The sequence below is a fragment of the Labrus mixtus genome, chromosome 7 (genome assembly GCF_963584025.1).
Source record: "Labrus mixtus chromosome 7, fLabMix1.1, whole genome shotgun sequence".
NCBI lineage: Eukaryota > Metazoa > Chordata > Actinopteri > Labriformes > Labridae > Labrus > Labrus mixtus.
In genome coordinates this window covers 3,067,367-3,088,852 of record NC_083618.1, presented here as the reverse complement: position 1 = coordinate 3,088,852, position 21,486 = coordinate 3,067,367, and the positions used below count along the sequence as shown (strand labels likewise).

Below are 21,486 nucleotides of genomic sequence, written 5' to 3'. Positions count from 1 at the left end.
GTGCGCATGGTGGCTGGCGCTCCAGTGTGTGTGTGTGTGTGTGTGTGTGCGTGTGTGCGTGTGTGCGTGTGCGTGTGCGTGTGCGTGTGCGTGTGTGTGTGCAGCAATGTAATGTTGGTGTAGCTCAGCGTGCCCGGGCCGCGATGCTCACAGTCATGACAGCAGAGACAGGAGCAGGGAGAAGTAGCTGCAGCTACATCAAACACGTTCATAGCACTCTCTCTCTCGTGCACGCAGCAATTTTATGAATACAAAAAATTAATCCGTAGCGGTCCTTGTCGATAATGTGGCGGGATAATGGGAAACACTGCATCAGACGTCCTGCCCCCTTCTTGATTTTGATTGGTCGAGACAGAGAAAACATTAATAAGTGTACCTGAAGTTTCTGTGACAAAACACAGCTTATTTACACTGTAGGTGTTTCTAGAGGTTAGGATCCTGAGAGCAGAAAACATGAACTGCATTGCCTTGAAAACGGGTGCAAACATTGGGGTTGGTGGACACAGGACCTAAAAGTGCTCAGATACTTGTCCATGATTGATTCTACAATCCACCTTTCTTTAAGTTGATATTGATCCAATCAATATCCAAGAATGCTAAGAAAAGGTTGACTTTCGACATTTCTCACTTTAAGGTTTTAAGTGGACTCTGGATTGATGAATGGATCACTGTTTTGTAAGAGCCCCGAGCTGCTCAGTGGAGCAAAAAATCACTAATGTCACAGCTGCAGAAAGGGTATTGATCTATTTCTTTGACCACAAAAATCAAGGAGGAACTTTGGGTGTCACTTACATTTTTAGCAACAAGGTACAAAGTCACAGCTCCTCCTATCTCTTGTTCCCCTTGTTTATCACATAACTTCCCTTCTCTCCTGTATAGAAAGACAGAATTTAAGGGATTTTTTTTTTTTGCTTGCATCTGTTAAGCCTGCTCTTTTGTGAGGGTTTTCTAATCCTCAACATGAGCAGCAGTTTGCTCCTATGGATGGTATCAGGGGAAGGTTTAGCTCAGAGTGAAATTAATCCAGTGTGAAATCAAAGAGCCCACTGTTGTACCTCAGGGAAGCCCACAGAGGACACTCACAGTGCAGAGCATGGCGGCCATGTTCCATCAGTGCTCTGCGGGCAACACTGTGTGTGCATCTGCGTGACAAAACATGCCCTTTTATCCATGAAATGACACAACAATGGCCGACTCACTGCTGCTACTTTCAAATTATTAACCATCAGAAAGAAACAACATTTCTATTCTGATCAGTTTTTGGCCTCAGCAAAACAAAAACCCTCGGATTTATTATCCACACAAAGGACAAGTTCTTCCTCCCACAGCTTCAGACTTTTTCACTTTGACAGCTGCGTTCGGACTATCCGCCTTGAGGATCTGCCAGACAAGGTCAAGGCATGCTGTCTTTCTGCAGCCCATTAGCTGATCCTCCTGGAGGTTCAGCCGCGTCTTTATATCCAGCAAGACATCAAGCAGGCCACTGTCTCATTAGCCCGGTGTTTCCAGCCCCCTTCAACAACCGGGTGGAAAAAGTTAACAAAGGCATTAAAAAATACATCACAGTCCTGGGGGTGGGAGAAAAAAGTCCACATGTACTGTACCTTATTGGACGGCTGAGGAGTTTTCTTCTTAAGGTCAGAAAACAGCCGGCTCCAAGAGGGAGAAATCCTGTAACACAAACACAGACAGAAGTCAGCTTCAACAAACACAACAAACTGCACACATTGATCCCACAATGAACATGTAATGCAGAAAAAAAAAGTCTTCCATAGAGCTCTGACTGATTTGTAAAACTGAACATAATTATAGCACTTTCCTAATATGCGTCATTCTCTTCAAAACTGCTTATTATCTGGAAAACTTTTTCTGTTATTATGAAATCAATTAGCTTTTGTGAGATAGGCAAACGGGCACATCTTGTGAGATAAAGTGTTTTAATTACAAGCTAAAGATTAGATTAGGAAAATGCTTCCTGAGGCTGTAAAACTCTACGATACAATACAATTAATCAGCAGGAAGGGTTTTTTCCACTTACATAATATGACTTTCAGATGTAATTCACTTACAGTTTTTTTTTAGTTACAACCAAGAGCCCTCTTTTTGTTTGTTGATTTAAATGCATTCATACCCTGAGGACAAACAGAATGCTGCGAAAAAACTTTACTAAGAGAAGCTGGTGTCAAAATAGAAACATTTCATGGTGATACATGAGAGCATTTTAGCAGCAAAACATCCAAGAGACAGCACACATGATGCTGCTGTCGTTAAATATCATAGGATACATCCACCGCAGCCTGGTGTGACGCAAAAGACTATTTCTAGTGACAAATGTCAGGGTGACACAAACAGAAAGAGCAAACCATTAATTCCCTGAGGAAGGACTACTGTGATTCACTTATACATTCTGCAGTGTCAAATAAATCCTCTGCTATTTAAAAGCTGTTTTTATAATCTATGTTTAGTCCTCTTTCTGGTCTGTTCACACCTGGATGACTTCACTGATCAGTTTGATTCAGGGTTGCTGAAGTTGACTGGGCATTCATAAATCTTCTACCCAATCTGGCCAAAACACTCGTCAGATTACATCAAAGAAGAAGAAGACTAGAGAGGAAGTGAGGCTTCATTTGTATTTTAGAAGAAGGTGAATCATTATTACTAGGAATGAGAAATTCTATTAAATGGCATGAAAAGCTTTTTATATTTACTTTTATTCATTTATTGGACTTGGAAGTTTTCTGTTCTCTTATACAAAACTGTGTAGATTTAATGAGTAGCAGATTGAATGTGGCTCCTGAACAGCCCTCTATTGTAACATCAATAATCAATTATCAAGCAGATCGTATACATCATCTTAATTAAGTACAAACAAGCATGAATGTCTTGGGCAAATAAAAAAGTGATTGTGATTTACTACAAAACAGCAGTAAACGAGTTGAGCCACAATGAGCCCTTAACAATCCAAAATGTCAAGGATACTCTTTTTAAATTGAGTTGAGCCAAACAAGCTTATCAGGGTGTCTGACCCAGTTGACCTTTTGTTTTGTTTTTTTAATTCTACTCAATAGAAAGAGGTCTATTTTTTGTTATCTCCACATGGTGAACTGCAGTGACGATAACTGGATGCTTATTGGATTGGAGCCACCAATCCCTGACTGATCAGTGACCTTTAGTGACCGCAGCTTGAACTCAGATTGATTAGAGAATACGTGAATCCTCTGGTGGGGCTTTTAAGGCTCTCATGCAGGCTAAATATGTGACCTCATACATTAGCCTTTTTGTTATCCATGTTTGTGTTTTCATGCTGATAACTTTGCATGTGTGTAAATTGTTTAAAGGGTACCAATTACTCCTGAATGTCTTTTTAAGGATCTGAATATGTGTTTGTGGTTCAGATCTCTTCGAGAAATGATATTAAAGCTCTCTGTTTATTTGTGAGAACTTCTCATTAAAAGCAAACACAACGATGTATCTGTTGGGACACAAAGTGGCGCCTGAAGCATCATTTGCATGGAGCCTGCAGCCATAACTGAATGTGTGTGTGGTATTCATGAGAGTGGAGCAGTAATGAGGCTTATTTTCACACAGTGATATTAAAAAACAGCATAAAGTAAAAAACAGATCAACATCTTAAAAAAATGTAAAGAAGTGGACTTTCACTGACCCAGTGATTTACATTAAAGGTGCTCTTGTGAAGTGTTGGACCACTAGAGGTCCAGTGACACAATGTTCACTACACTGACTTTAAACGTTGTAGGCTTTTGTTGCTTTCAGCCCGTTGGGGATTTTTAAGTATTTGAGTACTTTTATGAACACATTTCAGAGTTATTAACTTTCTGAAAAGGAGGCGCTGGTTTGCCAACATGATATTTCTGCCATTGTTAGTTGCATTAAACTCCGAATAAGCACTGCTTAGGTGTCAGTAGAAATAATTATGTTGTTGGCACATTGAAACCCCTTAGTTTAATCATTCACAATTGTATCTTGTAATTTAGCTCAAAAAATGCCAACGCCCCACAGGAGCCTCGTACTTTTTTACCATCACTATTTTTGTGAGGAGACTGACATTCTCTTTATCGCACAAGAGAAATGCATACACTGCTTTGATTTTAACACAGGTAGAAATGATGAGAACACTTTATTCACTGTGTCGATTTATCCAAACCAGCATCCTGCCATCAGTCAAGTTGGATCCAGTGACGTTGATTGATAATATTAAAGAGTATCAGCTACTGCTCAGATGTGTTATTTTTGTTATCTTGAATCCTGAAGTCCTAAACGAGCACTCGGGTTCTCAGACCAACTAAACTTTGTACCAACTTTGTGCTTCAGGTTCCTCCGAAGATCTACTTAAAGCTAGTTTCTGTCTTTTTTATTCACTAAATAAGATTCCTTTTAAGACACATTCATTTTGTTTTAAATACTTAAGGGGATACTTCACCCATTTGCATTAATCTTTGTATCATTAGAAACCTGGTAGTATTTTTGAATGGTCGTGCATCCCGCCCTAATTTCCCCCTGAGATGGGAAATCTTTGTATTTCTAAGTCTGAAAAGGAGCTTCCAGTGATGCAAAAATCGTCATTTTGCGTCACTGGAAGCTGTTGTGGTTAGTGGGGTGAAACTACAACGCTAGTTCCTCATATTTTCGACCACTGAAGCTACAGACCAATCACAGATCAGTGGGTGGGAACTCACTCCCAGAATTGAAACTTAACTTACAGCCGGGGCCGCCGCTCGCCGCAGCAGCAGCCGAGACACAAGGGAGTGGCCTGCGGTGCTGTGCATTCTGGGATTTGGTGTCTTTCATCCACATGAGCCAAAAAGACACTTTCTGCCTTTTCTCGGCCAAGAAGGCACCAACTTCAAAATTTATTTCACATTTCTACTACATATATGACCCAATGTCAATACAGACTCATGTCATGTTTCAACGGGTGAAGTATCCCTTTAATTCATTGAATTTTGTGTTGATCAGGGAAGTACTCTCAAAAAGAGGAGTCTGTAGAGTCCTCTCTTTTGTTTTGTTTGTATGGTTAAGAATAAGAAGAGACTGGTACATGACTTACTGACATTCTTTGGTCATTTGGATATTATTGACAAACCAATTTGTAATCGAGGTACATAATGATGATGCTGCGAAAACTCACAATAATGTTAAATGGGGGAAATATGTAACTCTGACTTTTAGCATTTAAAATGGGTACTACAGTCCAAATTCAAAACATTAAAAAGAGCTGTCCCCCCTGCCCCTCCTTCCTAGATTTGATGTGCACACAGGTTGCCATTTCACTGACATGGAAGCTTCAGTGTTTATCCAACTCAGCATCCGCCTTGAAACGTTTCTGATTTCTAACCTCTCTCCATTTTTCAAAATTATCTCCAATATTCATCCTAGTTTTACCATGTTTATGGAGCTTATTTGCAAAATGCCAAGGCTTTTTAGTTTGTGTTCAATCAATTATGTATGAACCAGTTTTATGATTTAATTCAGTAAATATCTCACAACCAGGTCTTAAAGCATTTGAATGCACTGTTATGCCGGCTGTATCAACAAAACCCCAATATCCATTTTAAAAACAGAGCTAATAAGTGTTTATACAAGCTCATTTTGTTTTTTTCAGTTAGCTACATTGCAATAAATTTTGATAATTGCCAACTCTAAGATATGTTTGTGGTACATTCTGTCTCAATTGAATCATTTTAATATCTCATCTCATTACATAGTTTTTTTTTTTTTTGGTTAAGTTTGTAATTAATAAAATTGTGGATGAAGGCTTTGCTCGTGTTTTACGAGGTAGGAAAGCCATTCACCATGATGGTGTTCAGAGGAAAAAAGGCTTTTCAATGTGTTTTGATGGGGCTCTGTTTTTGAAGTCTACATGGTACCTTTAAGTGCAGGGCTATAAGCTGCAAAAGGATTCTTCTAAAGTAACAGGGAATCAATAACTCTCTGCTAATACTGTATTGATCCTGGAAAGTGCACATATCTTGTATTTGTCTTCTGAATTTGGGTCCTTTTCAAACTCTGCTGCTTTTAGGGTCATCCGAGGACAAACCCCCTCTCTTCTGACTGAGCAGCGTTTAGTGATGAGAGACCCTTACAGCACAGTTTGACTGCAGGCCTGCTTTTCCAGTGAAATAGCTAAACCCTTCATTTTGTCTCATAAAACTCTGCTGTGACATACTTTCGGCCGTCTGAAGCAGCCACTCTAACTGTCTTACTACAGGCCCCACAGCCTCTCTGCTGCCCCTCTGCCACTCGACCCCGTCATCTCCCATTCATCTCTCCTTTCTCCTTCTGTTAACCCGCCGACATCTTTGTTTCGACACTCTGTCTAGGGGCTTTCTCTTAAACCCTTTGCCACCCCTCTCTTTTCATCCGTCTGATTTTCTCTCTTGCTCAAAGTTGATCATTCAGAATCCGGCTTTGATCTGACTGACCAGGCAGCTAACAGAGAAAAAAAACACTCTGCTACTTAGTCATGCTTTTTTCTTTTTCACACTCATCTTACAAAAAGCACAAAGAAGCAAACTGTGACTAATACACCAAGTGATTGATTCAAAGAGGTCTTTTTTCAGACAAATATGTAAGTCAACAGTCCTCTGACTTATTACTCTTACAGTATGCGCTCTGATCTTACAGTCTATGGCTCTGATACACAAACGTGTGTGTTTCTGTATCAAATATCTGCACGTGTCATCCTATCCCAACGATTTACCCACTATCTCTCTTTCCTTTCATATCAGTGAGGGCAAGTGCTTAAAGGTAAAAAGCCGTCAAGAGCAAAATGGAGGAAATGTTTCATAAGACCATGAATGTATCGGATGGAAAACAAATACTCAGTCATATTTAAAATATTTTTTGAAGAGCAGTGGTGTAGAAACTCAAGGCTGAAGCCTTTGTGATGGAGGTTGATTGATTACATTATTGGATGTCCATATCAGCCCATCAATATTTAATTCTGCTCCTCTATTTACAGAAGTAGTGACAACTACTCAACCACATCACACGTGCACACACATCACACATTATAACTAATGTTTGACATCAGCAAAACATATATCCTCAAAACAACAAAACTAATTTTGCCTGAAATGAAGTAAAGCTCAAAGGTCAGTCATTCTTTTTATTTTAGCAGTGTTGAGTTATCCGTGTTGTTGTGACCCGTCATTGTAAGAGTAAAAGTGAAGCTGATTCCAGGGGGAAAAGGCTCACTTTGGTTTAGCTTTCCTCTGTGAGTTCTACTTTCCTGCTCTACTTCATGCCCCACTTCTTGTCCCCTATAAGTCAACTGTGGCATACTTTCCTTCTCAAACTAGTCCAGCTTTGCCTACACACAGTGATGCTGTGGAGTGAGAGTGGGATATGCAAAAAGTTTTGAGTAGTCATCTGAACAAAATGTCCCTAAACCAGATTTTTTCCTGCAAAAAAAAAGAGATGATTAAGCTGTTAACTCCATAATTTATTGGAAAAGGATAAAGCAGAGGGTACAACATTAAACTTAAAGGGATAGTTCAGAGTTTCTGAGCAGGGTGGTGTGAAGTATTTGTCAATAGTAAGTGGATTGGCAACAGGAGATAATGGTCAGCTCAACACCTTTACCACGTATTTAGCTAATCTCAATAAAAACAAACCTAAAAGTCAATCATTATTTAAGTTTATACTATATTTAGAAATATTTAAATGATTTACTTTGCTTTCAGAAAGCCAATTTACAACAATTACAACCATGCTAAAAAATGAATGATCTTAAAAGTGAATATGACACGCTCTTTACTGTGGCCACAAGAAAACACTTTTATGGACCCGAGTACACACAGAGGAAGACGGCTGCAGACTCAACAGGTCAGAAAAATAAAGGGTGGAGAATAGGAGAGATCACAAGTTACCTGGTGATACAGGTTTGTAAACTGTGAGCCGATGCCAACGAACCCAGAGTGCTAAGAGTGGGATAAAAAACAAACAAACAGTACTTCAGGAGGTTTCTGGATCAGAGGATACCAGCAGCTTACATATGCCTGCAGCCGGCATCACTCACCAGACAGAGTTCCCTGCCGTACTGAATAACAATGTTTGTAAATGTTAAATGGACACAAATTCTATTCTATTGCTTTTCTTCGGACTACTCAAAGTGCTCTTACTCTACATGTCAGATTTACCCATTCACACCACATTCACACACTGATGGACGGGGCTGCTACGTAAAGTACACAACCGCCCAACAGTACTACATCATTCACTTGACTTTCACAAATTGAATTAAAGAAACGGAAATGAGGAATGGAACTTTGTCTTCAATGTAAGTTTCTGTCCCACATTGTTTTCACTATTACATATCACTATTTCACAGTCATTTTTTGTTTCTAGATAAGAAGTCCTAATACCATAAGTGACCCTGCAGGGTCACCTTTTCCTATAGAGCCAAAAAGAACATGACATATCTTACTTTACAAACTATGGATTTCTAAAGAAATTTACCCACTCAATTATGCCCAAATCAGCATTAATTGTGTTGATTTATAGTGTTATGATCAATACTTGGAAAATGAATCTGTTCTTTGTGTTAAGTGTCAGTCAGCACATATTAGCATGCTGATGTCAGCAATTTCCCCTGGTGTGCCATAAGTACATCATGACAGAGCTGCTAGTACGGCTTAGCATGCTAGTGTCATATTTTGACCTCATCTACAAGTGTAGATTTTATAATAGTTGAAATGGATTAAGGATTAATTAGGTCTATATTGTTAAGTGTATTTGTGTTCATTTCAAAACATGTCAAAGTTATCCTCATTTTTATTTGCAGAGTTCAGCTAAGGGTTGACCGCCTTCCATGAAGTTTAATACGTTAAGCTCTCATTCTGTGATTTAGCTGTAAACCTAGAAGAAATTACCATCTCTGTGACTACATCTACACATTTGATGAGCTCATAGGTCAGTAAAGATCACTTTTTAATCTCTAATCAATGCAAACATCTTATTGTCTAATGAAGTATAACTCACCACCGTGCCTGCTCTGATATTACACCCATTAAAACCCCCAACGTATCGACCGCCGCTGTGGGTGCGATGTATTTCCTCTTGATTGCCCCCGGGAAAATCCTCGCTATGGAAACGACCCCTAATAACCAGCATTGTGGCAACAGCTGCAGTCGTAGCAACAGTTGGCTAGTGCCGCTCTTTCACACTGAGACAAAAGGTTGAGGGGGTGAGGAGGGAAGGGTGAGGGCAGGGTAGTCTCTGTCATCTGCAGACAGAGATATGCATCTGTGTCTGTTGAAACTCCTCTTCATCCATCCATCCATCCATCTGTCTCTGGACCACTTTCCCATCTGTATTGTCATCTGTGAATTGTATGCTGTTGCCTCGTTTTCAATAGATAATTAACTGCTAAATGTTCTCCTCAAGCAAATGGATTTTCTGAGTCATAAATACACAGATCGTTACCATCATCACCATTTTTTTCCCTCCTTCTCTCTCTCTGATTAACTCTCTAGTACATCATGCAACACATATATGGCCATATTAATGACCCTGATGAGTCCTGCAGCATCCATCAACACACACAAAGGGAACATTTAAATTTCCACCATTTTTCCAGTGCTTTTTCTCAATGGAGCTTTTTTTTGTTCTCATCCTTTTCTCATTTTTTTGGGTCTTACATTATTCAAACTATCATTTTCTCCTCACAATGTTCCTACCTCTCCATAAATCACAAAATGATTCAACCCCTACAGCATGTCATACCTGCTCCTCCTCGCATCAGTCTCCAGCTCTAACCTTTTTCCCTCCTGCTCTGTCTCTCCATCAGCAACCCGTGTACCCCCGTGAGCGAGAGCGCTGAGAGAGTCTGAAATATTGATGACCCCAAGGGAAGACCGCCTCCAGCAGCACTCTGCAGGGGGTCCAGACCAGGGCCGCAGTCAGGGAGAGAGTCAGAGTGGGTGAACTTTGGCAAGGAGGGACCAGTATGATACAGCAGATGGAGGTGAGGTGGGGTGAAGCGAATCAGGAGGAATGATGGAGTAGGTGTGTGTGTGTAAGAGTGTTTAAAAACCATGCTATCCCCACAGCCAGCTGGCTTCTTCACATGCATCTGCCAATTTGCATTCAGGTGATGTGGAGCTTCATCCAAAGCGAGAGAGTGTATTTTACTGTTTTTTATTTTAACCTTCATTTAAACAGGAAAACCTCACTAAGATTAAAATCTCTTTTTCATGACTGTCTTGGCCAAGACAGGTAGCAGCGTAGCTCACAAAGTTTGTGACAAACAATGAACAGCAATACATGCAAATATGATTCAACAGACATGGCTATAATACATTGACAAGTCATGAAACCAGCAAATATTTGTCCAGAACAACCACAATCTATATTAGGCAGAACATTTGCAGCCAGATGTACTTCTTTCCAAGACATTTAGCGAAAGAGTCCAGCGAAAATGGCTCTAGAGTTTTAGGTTTGTTGTACTTTGTTTCGAGGAAAGGGAGCAGCGAGCTTTCATGCCTTTTTCCACAGTTCAGTTCTGACCTTTGGAACAGACAGTAAGGAAGGGTCCTGGGAGAAAAGATTGTGTGCTCCTATTCTCTTCTCTTATCTTCTGTTTGATGTAGGTTAGAAGATACAAAGGAAGTCGATCTCAAATAGACTACACAATGTTTTAGTCCGCTTATGGACAAAGAAGACCATCCAACACGGGCATACAGCAAATATTAAGAGACACTTAGAGAGAGTAGAGCTGTGTTCTTTGCATGCTGCGTTAACTAAACATCTTTCTTCGGAACACAAGAAGGAGGTTCACATTGAGCGGTTTCCTGTTTATGTGCCCCTCCCCCCCATTCTGCCCTCTTTTTTCCCCTTTTCCCCTCTCTTGTGACCAGTCTCTCTCTCTCCCTCCCTCAAAAACCAAACCCGTCATTTTTCTTCCCTCTCATCCCTCACGCTCGAGATCTTTGTCTTAAACTTTGACATTTTCTCTCTTTGTTCCCTTCTCATTCTTCTCTGGGTTATCTCTCTCTCTCTCTCTCTGGTGAAGGTGACCTTGTCAAAAAGACTCAGAAGAATCGCCATGGAGACAGCATCCAGCTAGGAGATAGCTTATGGAGAGGGAGAGGGGTGTAGAGTGGGGGAGGGGTACAAAAAAAAAAGAAGGAGAGCAGGAATGAGAAAGCAATGGGGTGAAGGCGGCTTCACTACAGTTGAGCTTATTTTCTTCAGCGCCTGATTCATGGTCCCATCACTCTGGTGTAGATTACTGTAATAATGCCTTCCTTCTATTTTTCACTCTCACTTTGTGTGGGTTTTTCTTGAACCTAAGACACATATGAAAAGCTGCCATGTTTTTAATGAATTACATTTAATCAGGTGAGCAGCAGTCTGAACATCTATTTTTAAAACACTTTCATATTTTTATATTTGTATTTATATAAGATCTTTTCTGAATGCTAATATGTAGGGTTTCTCTTAATCCATGGAAAGTGCTGAGTTAGTCAAAGTAGGAAACCTGCTGTTCAACCTGCATTGTAAATGAAGCTTGCAGCACATAAGTTTTATCTCATTAGGTGCGCCCAGTTTCAGTCCATTTATCTGCATATGTTTAAAACAGAGTCTCACGGTAAAATGTGTCATTTCCATTGTAAGCAAATTAAACTTTACAACAACTTAATGCAACCTCTTTCATTTTCTAATGGCGTCAATTCAGTCAGATAGCCTCTCCTTTTTAAATCCCAGTTTTGTATGCTTAAAAAGGCGTATTTTAACCTCTTTAAGCACACGAGGCACTTTTGCAGACCTGATCAAAAATTGATGAAGTAAGAAAAGCTGAAAGCGCAGATGCTGCTGCAGCATCTTTTGAGAAGATTTTTTTGCAAGTCACACATCAAGGTACATTAAGTACAGTACAGTAAGTGCTACTAATAATTCTTCAACCCATTACATCAGCAGTCTGGTCACAAAAGGTCCTAGCATAATGTTCTTTTTATTGAATAAGTTGTTAGCACAGTTATTAGTTTGACATAAAATAGATCATTGACTCGTGAACTTTTCCAGTTAAGCCTTACACTGTACACATACTGAATTGCATTACTTAGACATGCTTTCAATTGAGTGTTTTAAAAAAAAAAATTGACACATTTAGCTCCACCCCAATAGATATTTTGTAGTTCTAAAATGAACATCTCAAAGAACTAAGAAATTATAGAAGGGCAATAAATGTATAGTTCAACATTAGAAGAAAATGGTGGTTTCCAATGTAAACACATATGTGTTTTTAGCACAGTGTTTTGGCCCGGGTAGTAACTAAGCCATCTGGTCTTCATCGACATGGTGACCCGTATACAAACATAAGACTGAAATTGTGAACCTGGTCTGCACAGTCTGCAGAGTTTCTGACATTTGACAGTTATCCCAGCCTGCAGAAATGTGGATCTAAATGTCAGTGGGGAAAGTGGTGTTAAAGTCACCATGACTACATATCCCATAACAATCAAGTCAAAAGAGACTGATTTCACAGAACAAATTAATGTCATTCATGCTTACAAACATACATTCATATTATGAATCATATACTACAAGCAATGGGAAAGTTACCATGCCTTTTTTGCCCTTCAAACGATAAACTGCCGTTTACTCTGTCCGTTGATAATAACGTGGCAATGTTACTTACGTGGCTAAAAACTTGCGTTTGACAAAACTTTTAAAAAACAACAAAAGCTTGGAAGTTAAACGTTGCCCTCAGTGCTTAAGGTGAATTCTTTTTAAAGCTCACTAATCAGCCCCTCTGAATAAATATCATCCTACTTCCTGCATTGTAACTGGATGTTGAAACCAAGTATAAATTATATAATTGACAATTTATCAAGGGGGAAAGACTGTTGAAAAACGACTTGATATTATAGCTACATTATTGAGCTGTGAGAAAAGTAAAAGGAACCTTTAAACAAAGAGAAAGTACTGTAGTTATTGTTACATTCTCAACGGGTGAAAGTTGTTCTGCAGCTCCATCGAAGGAGGTCAGGAGGTACTCATAAAGATACCTGATACATTCAGTAACAGGATACCATTTTTATTAGCAGAAAACGAGAAAACCTGGTGTCTTCACAAGCAGATTCTCTCTGTTCTTCTTCTTCTCTGGTTGTTGTGTGGAAGAGATGCAATCAGGCCTGCAATGCGTCACACTCCCAGCCGTAGGCAGAGACATTCACAGCTGTCTGTCAAAATTAGGGCACTGACTCCAAATGTAAATATAGATGTGTCACGTTTCAACTTCAAAACTTCACTTGGTATTTGTAGTGTTTTTAAACTGAATTTAAGGAGACCACAAGGCAGGGTTTGATCTGTTCCACTACTCTCAGAGGTTGTGCTGGCTCGGTCACATGCTCAAGTGCATACATCTGGATCTTGTGTGAATCACTGCAGTGTAGAATTTACCATGCATGGGACCACACTGCCTGACATTACACTGGGAGTAAAACCTACACAGAAACGTCCTGTGTTTTATTTATAGCAGTGGTAACAAAGAAAACCAACTTTAACGCCTGTGAGGTTACAAAAGCCTGAACACATCATTTCAAAATACAGACTGGTTACAGCTCAAGAAGTAGACAAAGGAAAGAAGGAGAACAGATGTAACATTTTTATACAGGATCAGTGAGCATAGTTTCCAGTTGGAGCAGTTCATTGTCAGAAATAGTAATGAGTTCTATTTATTGTGCATTACATAATATGTCAAATATATGTGTTTGTCAAACTGAGGAGCAGAACAAGCTGTTTAAATGGCTGATGATTTAAAGGACACTTCCGAACACGCAGCAGAAAGAAGATTTATGGCCTCTGTTTGAAATTCAGTTTGTTTCCTTTTGACGAATGTTTCCTTGACATTCACTACCTTTGTGGCTCACGTTTGGTCTCCACCGACTCCTGAGGTAATCACTGGGCAACTCGGCTGCTAAATACTCCTTGTTAGTCGCTAAAGTGTCGACTTAGACAAATAAAAGACATTGAGGTGTGGGCTCGCTGTCCATCCAAAACAATTAGCTGAAAAGCTTTGATAAAGCCAAAGGAAAAATGTTCAGTTTATTTATTCTAAGGGAGTATATAGTTTTTATTGGAGCAGCTTTGAATATTAAAAATCAGTTAGGTGTATCATTGTTGTTGTTGTAGTGACATTCCTTTTTTTATTATTTACCAATATTTCTTTTGTAAATGAAAATTAAAAAGTGGTCTTATCATGTGTAGCTTGGGAGATTATGATTGTCTGCCATGAATAATATTTAATGCCTGCAGGGCTGTACACAGTGAAAGCTACATGTACTTGATTCTCCAAAATGGCTATCCTGTACTAAGGCTGAGTGAGGGCTGTGTGGCTGAGCAAAGTGGGCTTTCTGAAGGGCTAACTGTGGATGTCTAGTTGAAGCTATGTATCTGTGCCCCATCAGTGATGAAGAGCATCAGAGGGCACTCAACGGACAGGAAGGTCAGGACAAAGGATACAGAGTGGAAAAGGAAGTGGGGACAAGGTAATAGAGGGCGGTGTGCAAGAGGAGGTGAGAGCAGTATTACTTGAGACAGTTTCAGAAAGAAAGAGAGAGAGAGAGGGAGCGAGAGAAAGAGAGAGAGGTAAAGTTTGACTCGAGGTCAGTTTTTTTGCAGTAGTTGCTTCTTTGCCAGAAGAACCATCTCCCTCACTTATTTATCTTGAAACCGCCAAAAAAAAAAACAGCATCCGAATGAACATTTGACAACATCTTTGAGCACACAGAGTCAGTACATACTCACGATCTACTCACACAGACACATTGGCTCACTTCAGAGAACTATCAAATCCTCCTCACAAGCCAATTATTACAGTCAAATCCTGAGAACATTGCATTCTCTCTGCAACGAGGCTAATTAAAATTCTCAAGGCAAGGTATGATTAGAGCAATTATATTCATTTGTTGACCCCTAAACACTGTGTGCTCTGTAAGGATTTGTTTACCATGAAGGGGGTTTGGATGACTGAAAATAAGACCAAAACAAACAACAGTTATTCTTAATTAATTTAAGATAAGTACAACTCATTCACAGATTTTAATTAGAATCACAATAAATGTCAGACAGCAAACTGGTTCTTAAAAGAAATAACTCAAGCATACTCTTAATTAATAAGAACTACAGGCAGTTGTAGTTGTGCTACATTGTTTTAAGTAGTTTGGACTTCAGGCAAATCAATATTTTGCCAAGTTTTTTTGTGGAGGTGTAAACTATGCAAACACAGCGCAAACTAAATTGGCGTGAAAGGTATGAAACTCTGGCCTGGAGCGCACAAAATTAAGATTACATGGAATCCTTTCCAGCAGACTTTCCCTTTGAGAAGAGTTTATAATGTGCTCCATGTGTACCTGTGAATGCTTCAGCACGTAAAGTCTCATCTCAACTTCCTTTAAATCTGCTGGAGGGATTGCAAGTGACAAGGAAATAATACTTGATAATGCCACAAAGACCCACACGTGTTTGTTTCTACCCTCCAATATGACTCACTGGATCGATTTCTGGAGACATCACCTACCAATGTGTACAGAGAACAACCATGTGAAATGTTGCAGTTTGGTTTGGGTTACACCAAAGCCAAGTTGGTCATGTTTCATTTTTATGTTGGTTACCTTACATAATGTGACTTATAGCTACTCTTTCAGCTGGATATGAAACAGAATGAAATCCTCTATTTGAGCTTCAGAAGCTAACAAGACCATCAGCAAGAAGCTTTCTATCGAGATATTTGTGATGGCTGTCACAGGTCGCTCTCAGATCAGGCAACTAGCTGCATTCTGCTGATACAGCTTTTGTTGACATTTTCCACAGCAAAGAATCATAGTTCAGTCAGACAACTCATGTTTCTGAAGGTTCAAAATGTTTATTGCAGCAGCAGAACTTTGTGTGTTTCGTTTCGAGGCTCTGACCTCATCACTCCTTGCAGATGTGTTTTACCTGCAGAAATGTCTAGGAGTGATGAGATAATATTTATCTATAATATCTCTATAGATGACCCACTTACTATGAGCTTAAATAAGGGTCATTATAGGCTGAAGCCCATGACCTTTACCATCCTGGTTTTTGCTGAGGTCAGTCTTTGAAAGCACTGCACACTACGTCCTTAAAGAGACCTTTGTGTGACTCACATTATTCACACACAGCATACATCAGGGTGATAGGCCACAGGTGACACTGCCTGGTTGCCTCCAGGAATTTCCTCAGCCAAATTTGAACCACAACAATTTTCCATAAATACACACAAGTCACCAAATGAGGTCGTAGCTTGATGGAACTAGGTGAAGTAGATTCACATGCGCACAGATCAGCCCTGCTGCAGCCACAGCATTTTCTAATGAGCTGAATGAGCCTCAGTGTGACCTCTCCGTGACCTCTCGGCTCAGATAAGGTTCTGCTCCGTCTGAAACGCTTTGTTAGCTGGCGCGGGCCACAGCTGTATTATCACACAGATGAGTAGACAAAAGGAGGGTGAATGGGGTCAGGCTCATCCGATAAATGCATTTTGGGAATTTGTGGAGTGTACTTAAAATCATCTAAATAAAACGTCATCTGCTATTTTTAGCATATTCAAGCATTTAAATGTTAATGTTTGTTATTTCAAATATTCAGTCTGTTTCAAGAGATCACAGAAGCGGCTACAAAATACACTGATATTCATGCAGTGAAGGAAAGAGCTCTTCAGAATACAATAACCACAAAGCAATGACACACTTTTATCCGTCATACTCAGACCTGCAGCAAAGCACTTTGCACATTCATGGTTACTGAGGCTGAGGTGCTTTTGTCACTGAGACAAACAGTCAACACTTGAGTCTCAGGGGCTTTTTTTTGTTGTTGAAAGGCAAGCAGATTCAGACATCTGATTCTGGGTATGCTGCACATTGGATTGGATTAAATCTAGAGAATGAAACCTTTTTCTTCTTCTGAAATAGTCCAGAGATCCCCCTGTGGTGCAAACTTCAAAAAATACCTTAACAAAGCTAATGCAACTATAATGTTAATTATTCATATTTCTATTGAGTCTGGGCACAACATGACGACATGGTCTTTAATCTTTAGACCACACATCTTCTCATGTCTGAGCTCCCAGTTTGAACAACCCCTGCAGGATTATCCACCAATACTCCTTAAATCTGCCCTGGTGGTAAAAAACCATGACACAAGCTCTTGCAGGGATACTGTTGGTGAAAACATTTATAATCACACCAACAGGCACTGTCAAGACCCCCCCACTTTCAACTATCAACGGACCTAACTTTGCCAGCTATCTCTACCCGCGGGTTCAAATGTCATACTGTCACAGCAATTAGCAAATCCTACTGCAGATGTCACGCTGAGGAGTTTAGTGCTTCCTTTTCTGTTGTTATGCCGAGTTCGTTTAAGTCACTTTTCTCCCCCAGAAATTATTTTTCCTTAAATCATTTTAGAAATTATTTATCTAAAGATCAACTTACTTAACAAATTATTATTTATCTATTTATCTAAAGATCAACTAGACAAGAGGAAAAAAAGGACTAAAAGTAGGTAGATTTGCCTCAACAAGGATTTCGCACAGCTTTTATTTACACAGTTAACATAAATGTACTCAGGTGTGTAAACGTTTTATATTTTTCTTTGGTTATTATTGAAACTAGTACATGACTTTCTGGAGAAGAAAAAAAGGTTATGGTGGCATCCATTACATCAGTCTCTACAGGTACCTTACTCTATCAAGCAAATGCAACAAGGGGTACATGTTTTTTGTTAGCTTGATGCTAATGCATAATGGCAACTGCCTTTAACGGCATTCATCAATTAATTCACATTTTTGCATTGCGATCGCAGTTATTTTAACTTCAGTCACGAGCAATCCTACTAAAGTAAAATGTATCTTTTCCTGAGTTAACAGATCATTATGGTAACGCTTAAGTTTAGGCATTGATCACTTAGTTTATAAAAGGGCAGGAGTGACGGTTGCGCATCTGTAGTCATATAAGCGGCGATGTGTCAATAGAGTTATTTGGTAAAAACATGTGAACATGACTGATTGCATCAGTCCAATCACATTAAAGAAAAAAAAAGATCACCACTAATTTACTGCCAGTGGGAGTGTCTGAGGCGCAGTTGGAAATATGAGACAAACCAGTAAGAGAGAAGCCGTAGGCCTGTCATGTTGACAAGTGCTGAAAGACTTTGAGGCTCAATTGACACATTATCTCATTAATTAATGTTTAACATATTTAAGTAGACTTTCTTCTCTCTTAAGTTTGAAGGGGTTGGTGCCCCATTTTAACAAACTGCAAATGATAGAGTGATGGAGCTGAGTTGAAGATGTCAGGGTGAATCATTCCCAAACTTCCATTGAATTTCAGACAGATTTTGGAGGGAGAATTGACATGAATCAAGCCAGTTTGTGTTAATCACCACATATTACTCCCTCATGTTTGAATCATTGGCGATGGCTGAAAGTAGCTGGAGCAGGCTTGTAGACGCAAAGTGATGGAGCCTTTCATTGTTGGAACATAGTCCAGGTCATTATATAGGTCATAAACAAGGGCAGTGGCAGCTGCAGGAGGAAAAGGAGAGAATAGATGAGAGCGATGACGATGGGGAAAAAAAGAAGGAGAAGAGGAAGAGAGAGAGAGCGTGAAGAGAGAACAAAAGGAGGAATGAAGTGATAGCATTAAAAGAGTCGGCAGCTGAACTCAGAACACCCTGGTATTAGCTTGCTCAGAACAGAGGATGGATTTAAACAAATCAAAGCTTTCCACTTCAAAATAATCCTCATTTGATAGCTTCTTATCAGCCACACTGGAAAAGAACAGCCAAAGGACTAAGACACTCAGATATGCACATGCTCAATTCATCAATGCACATACCAACATACCAGTATACAATATTTCTCTGCATGCACGGTCGACTATAGTTCATGCTCTCACATCTCACTCTTTTTTTTCTCCACATTCTGCTGGGGCTTCTTTAGTTAAGAACAGTTTCTTCCTTGAGTCAATTTTACCAAGGTGGCGTAGAGAAAGCCTGGCTATTTTCAGACATTAAGTGTGTGTGTGCTGTCTGTAGGTGGGAATTCAGTGTCTGTATGCTGCCATTTCAATGTTTGAGACAGCTGTCCACTGCATTAAACACCTCTATCTCTACTTCACATCCCTTTTTGCAATAGACCTTATGGCTTCTCCTTGTGGCTTCTCCTTATCCAATTCTCACATAATTTATACTTCCTCCTCTCCTCTCCTCTCCTCTCCTCCCCTCTCCTCTCCTCTCCTCTCCTCTCCTCATCCAAGAACCAGTTCTATTTCCACTGACAGCAGTACTAGCATTTAGGTCAGCAGTTGGCCTATTTAAAGCATGAAGGCCTAGATTTGCTCTGTCACTTAAGAACATCAAAGACGGCAATAAATCTCACAAAGGAGACTTTATACTCAAAGCATCGAAATCTGCCTAATTTGAGCAGCTGAATCACAAGCGTACTTTCTGTTACACTCTCTGACAGGTCAATGTGAGGTTTTACATCAAATATGCATGGGCTCGCGAGGCCGGCTAACAGCCTCAAACAAGAGCATGGTGTACAGGCGTTGTGAAGGTCACCCTTCATTTAAAGAATCTTTGACACAGAGGGATCAGCAGACTAAGTCCAATGTATTAACTCACAATGTCACTGAGGTTGAATATGACCTTGGTCCAATAACACCACCCTTGAGATCTTAAATAAGTGAGCGGATTGACTAGCACTTAGCCTAGCAGCTAAAATAGCTGATTACCACTTGGGTCACTGATCTATAACAGTGGCTTGACCCATTAGCCCTTCAAGTCCTGCAAGAGTAAGGGTGGATCTACTAACAGCTTCTGTGTGTTGACAATGTCTGTTTGAATTAAAGTGATGAGAGAGGATGCACTGATTCACATCAATCATTGTAACAGATTCAAAGAGCCTTGCAGAATATATTTGCAAAAAACGTGCAGTAAAATTAATCATGTTGTTATATTGACCATTCGTTAAGCTAATGATATCAACCAATTAGCTTAAAGTTCTGCTGCACCACATTTTAACAGGACGGTTCAGTAACTTAATGATTCATTGCTGGAACAGATTTACCTAGTGTGTGATATTTATTTTATACAAAAGTACTACAAGTGACATACTGGTATATATATACATATATACATATAAACTATAAGCAATAACACATTTTTATTATTGTTTATTAAATCTTTAATTTTGGTTTCTGCAAGCACAGCAGTACCACAGCTTGCTGGAACTGTACGGCAACATACAAATATTTTCCAGCACTCGGGCCAATATGTTTTTCCAAAGCAGCTCATGAGATCCAAATTGTGGATGCCACACCAAGTGAGAGAGGAGGCAAGCCAGGGCTGGTAAAGGGGGAGTATTCATCCACAGAGGAGAAAACTAGCACTCTTCACCAAAAGCACGAGGATCACGGTTTCTACGATCAGCTAAATCCCACATTGACCAGCTGATTGAGCTGAACTTTAAAACACTGCTGAGAGATATCCCTGTGGGCTCACAAGACAGGGGAATATGGAAAGATGAAGTGAAACAAAGAGGGGAAATAACCAAGCCACTCACAGAAGTCAAAAAGAAGGGTCAAAGAGTGAAAACCAATTTAGACAAAACCGGAACGAGCACCAGGGGAGTGTGGCACAGGCGTCCCGCAAGAGACACGATGACTGGTATGGAAGAGAAGCCCAAGAGAACAGAAATAGGAGAAATGAGAGGCCTGGGACAGAGGAGGACTGTGCATGAGGATCTTCTTATCATCACAGTCTACATGAACATATTTCACTTTAACATTGGAATATTAATGGATGGGCTTCGTTTGGTCGAAATAAGAAAATGCATATGAAAGCATGTAGAGCAACAGGTGATGTTTGGCTGATATTGAAGTCAAGTTTATTCTAGGATTAAATGTTGAAATTTTGAAAAAGCTGATGTCATTGTAAGCCTCTCATTTCAAGATATCTGGATTTTGTTTTGTTATATTTTCCTGCTAACTCCCACTTAATAAATCTCCCTGGGGAGAGATCAGAGACTACTGCCAACAGCCAAATCGTTCGTTGATTTTTTTCATTTTTTTAAGGTTTATTTTTGGCCTTTTTATGCTTGGAGAGACAGGACCGTGGGTATAATCAGAAACCAGGGAAAGAGAGAGTGGGGAATGACATGCAGACTCCAGCCTCCATACATGGGGTGTGCAAGGCAACCACTAGGTCACCGGGGCCCCCCAGATCGTTCATTGTTAATGATGAGGTTCAGTGTTGGTTATAAAAGTATGAAGTGTGCCAGATACCGTTCTAAACTTAGATATTAGACGTGCAGCTACGCTGAAACTTTATTGTAACAAAATATCAGAGAGGTCAAATAATACATTTGTACCATTTATAATTAAGAATTAAGATTAATTAAGATAAATAATGTGGACTCAAATGCTCGCAAAAGTT

The 21,486-nt window shown here is 39.8% G+C and overlaps 1 protein-coding gene across 5 annotated transcripts in view; it reads right to left on the bottom strand.

The window, feature by feature from the left end:
- The window catches only part of dlgap4b (discs, large (Drosophila) homolog-associated protein 4b), a 114,126-nt gene that overhangs the window by 73,293 nt on the left and 19,347 nt on the right, over positions 1–21,486 (bottom strand). For all 5 annotated transcript variants that reach the window (XM_061042125.1, XM_061042122.1, XM_061042123.1 and 2 more), the window contains exon 2: positions 1,605–1,671. The gene's annotated coding sequence lies outside the window, so the exon portion shown is untranslated. The remainder of the gene's footprint in view (positions 1–1,604; positions 1,672–21,486) is intronic.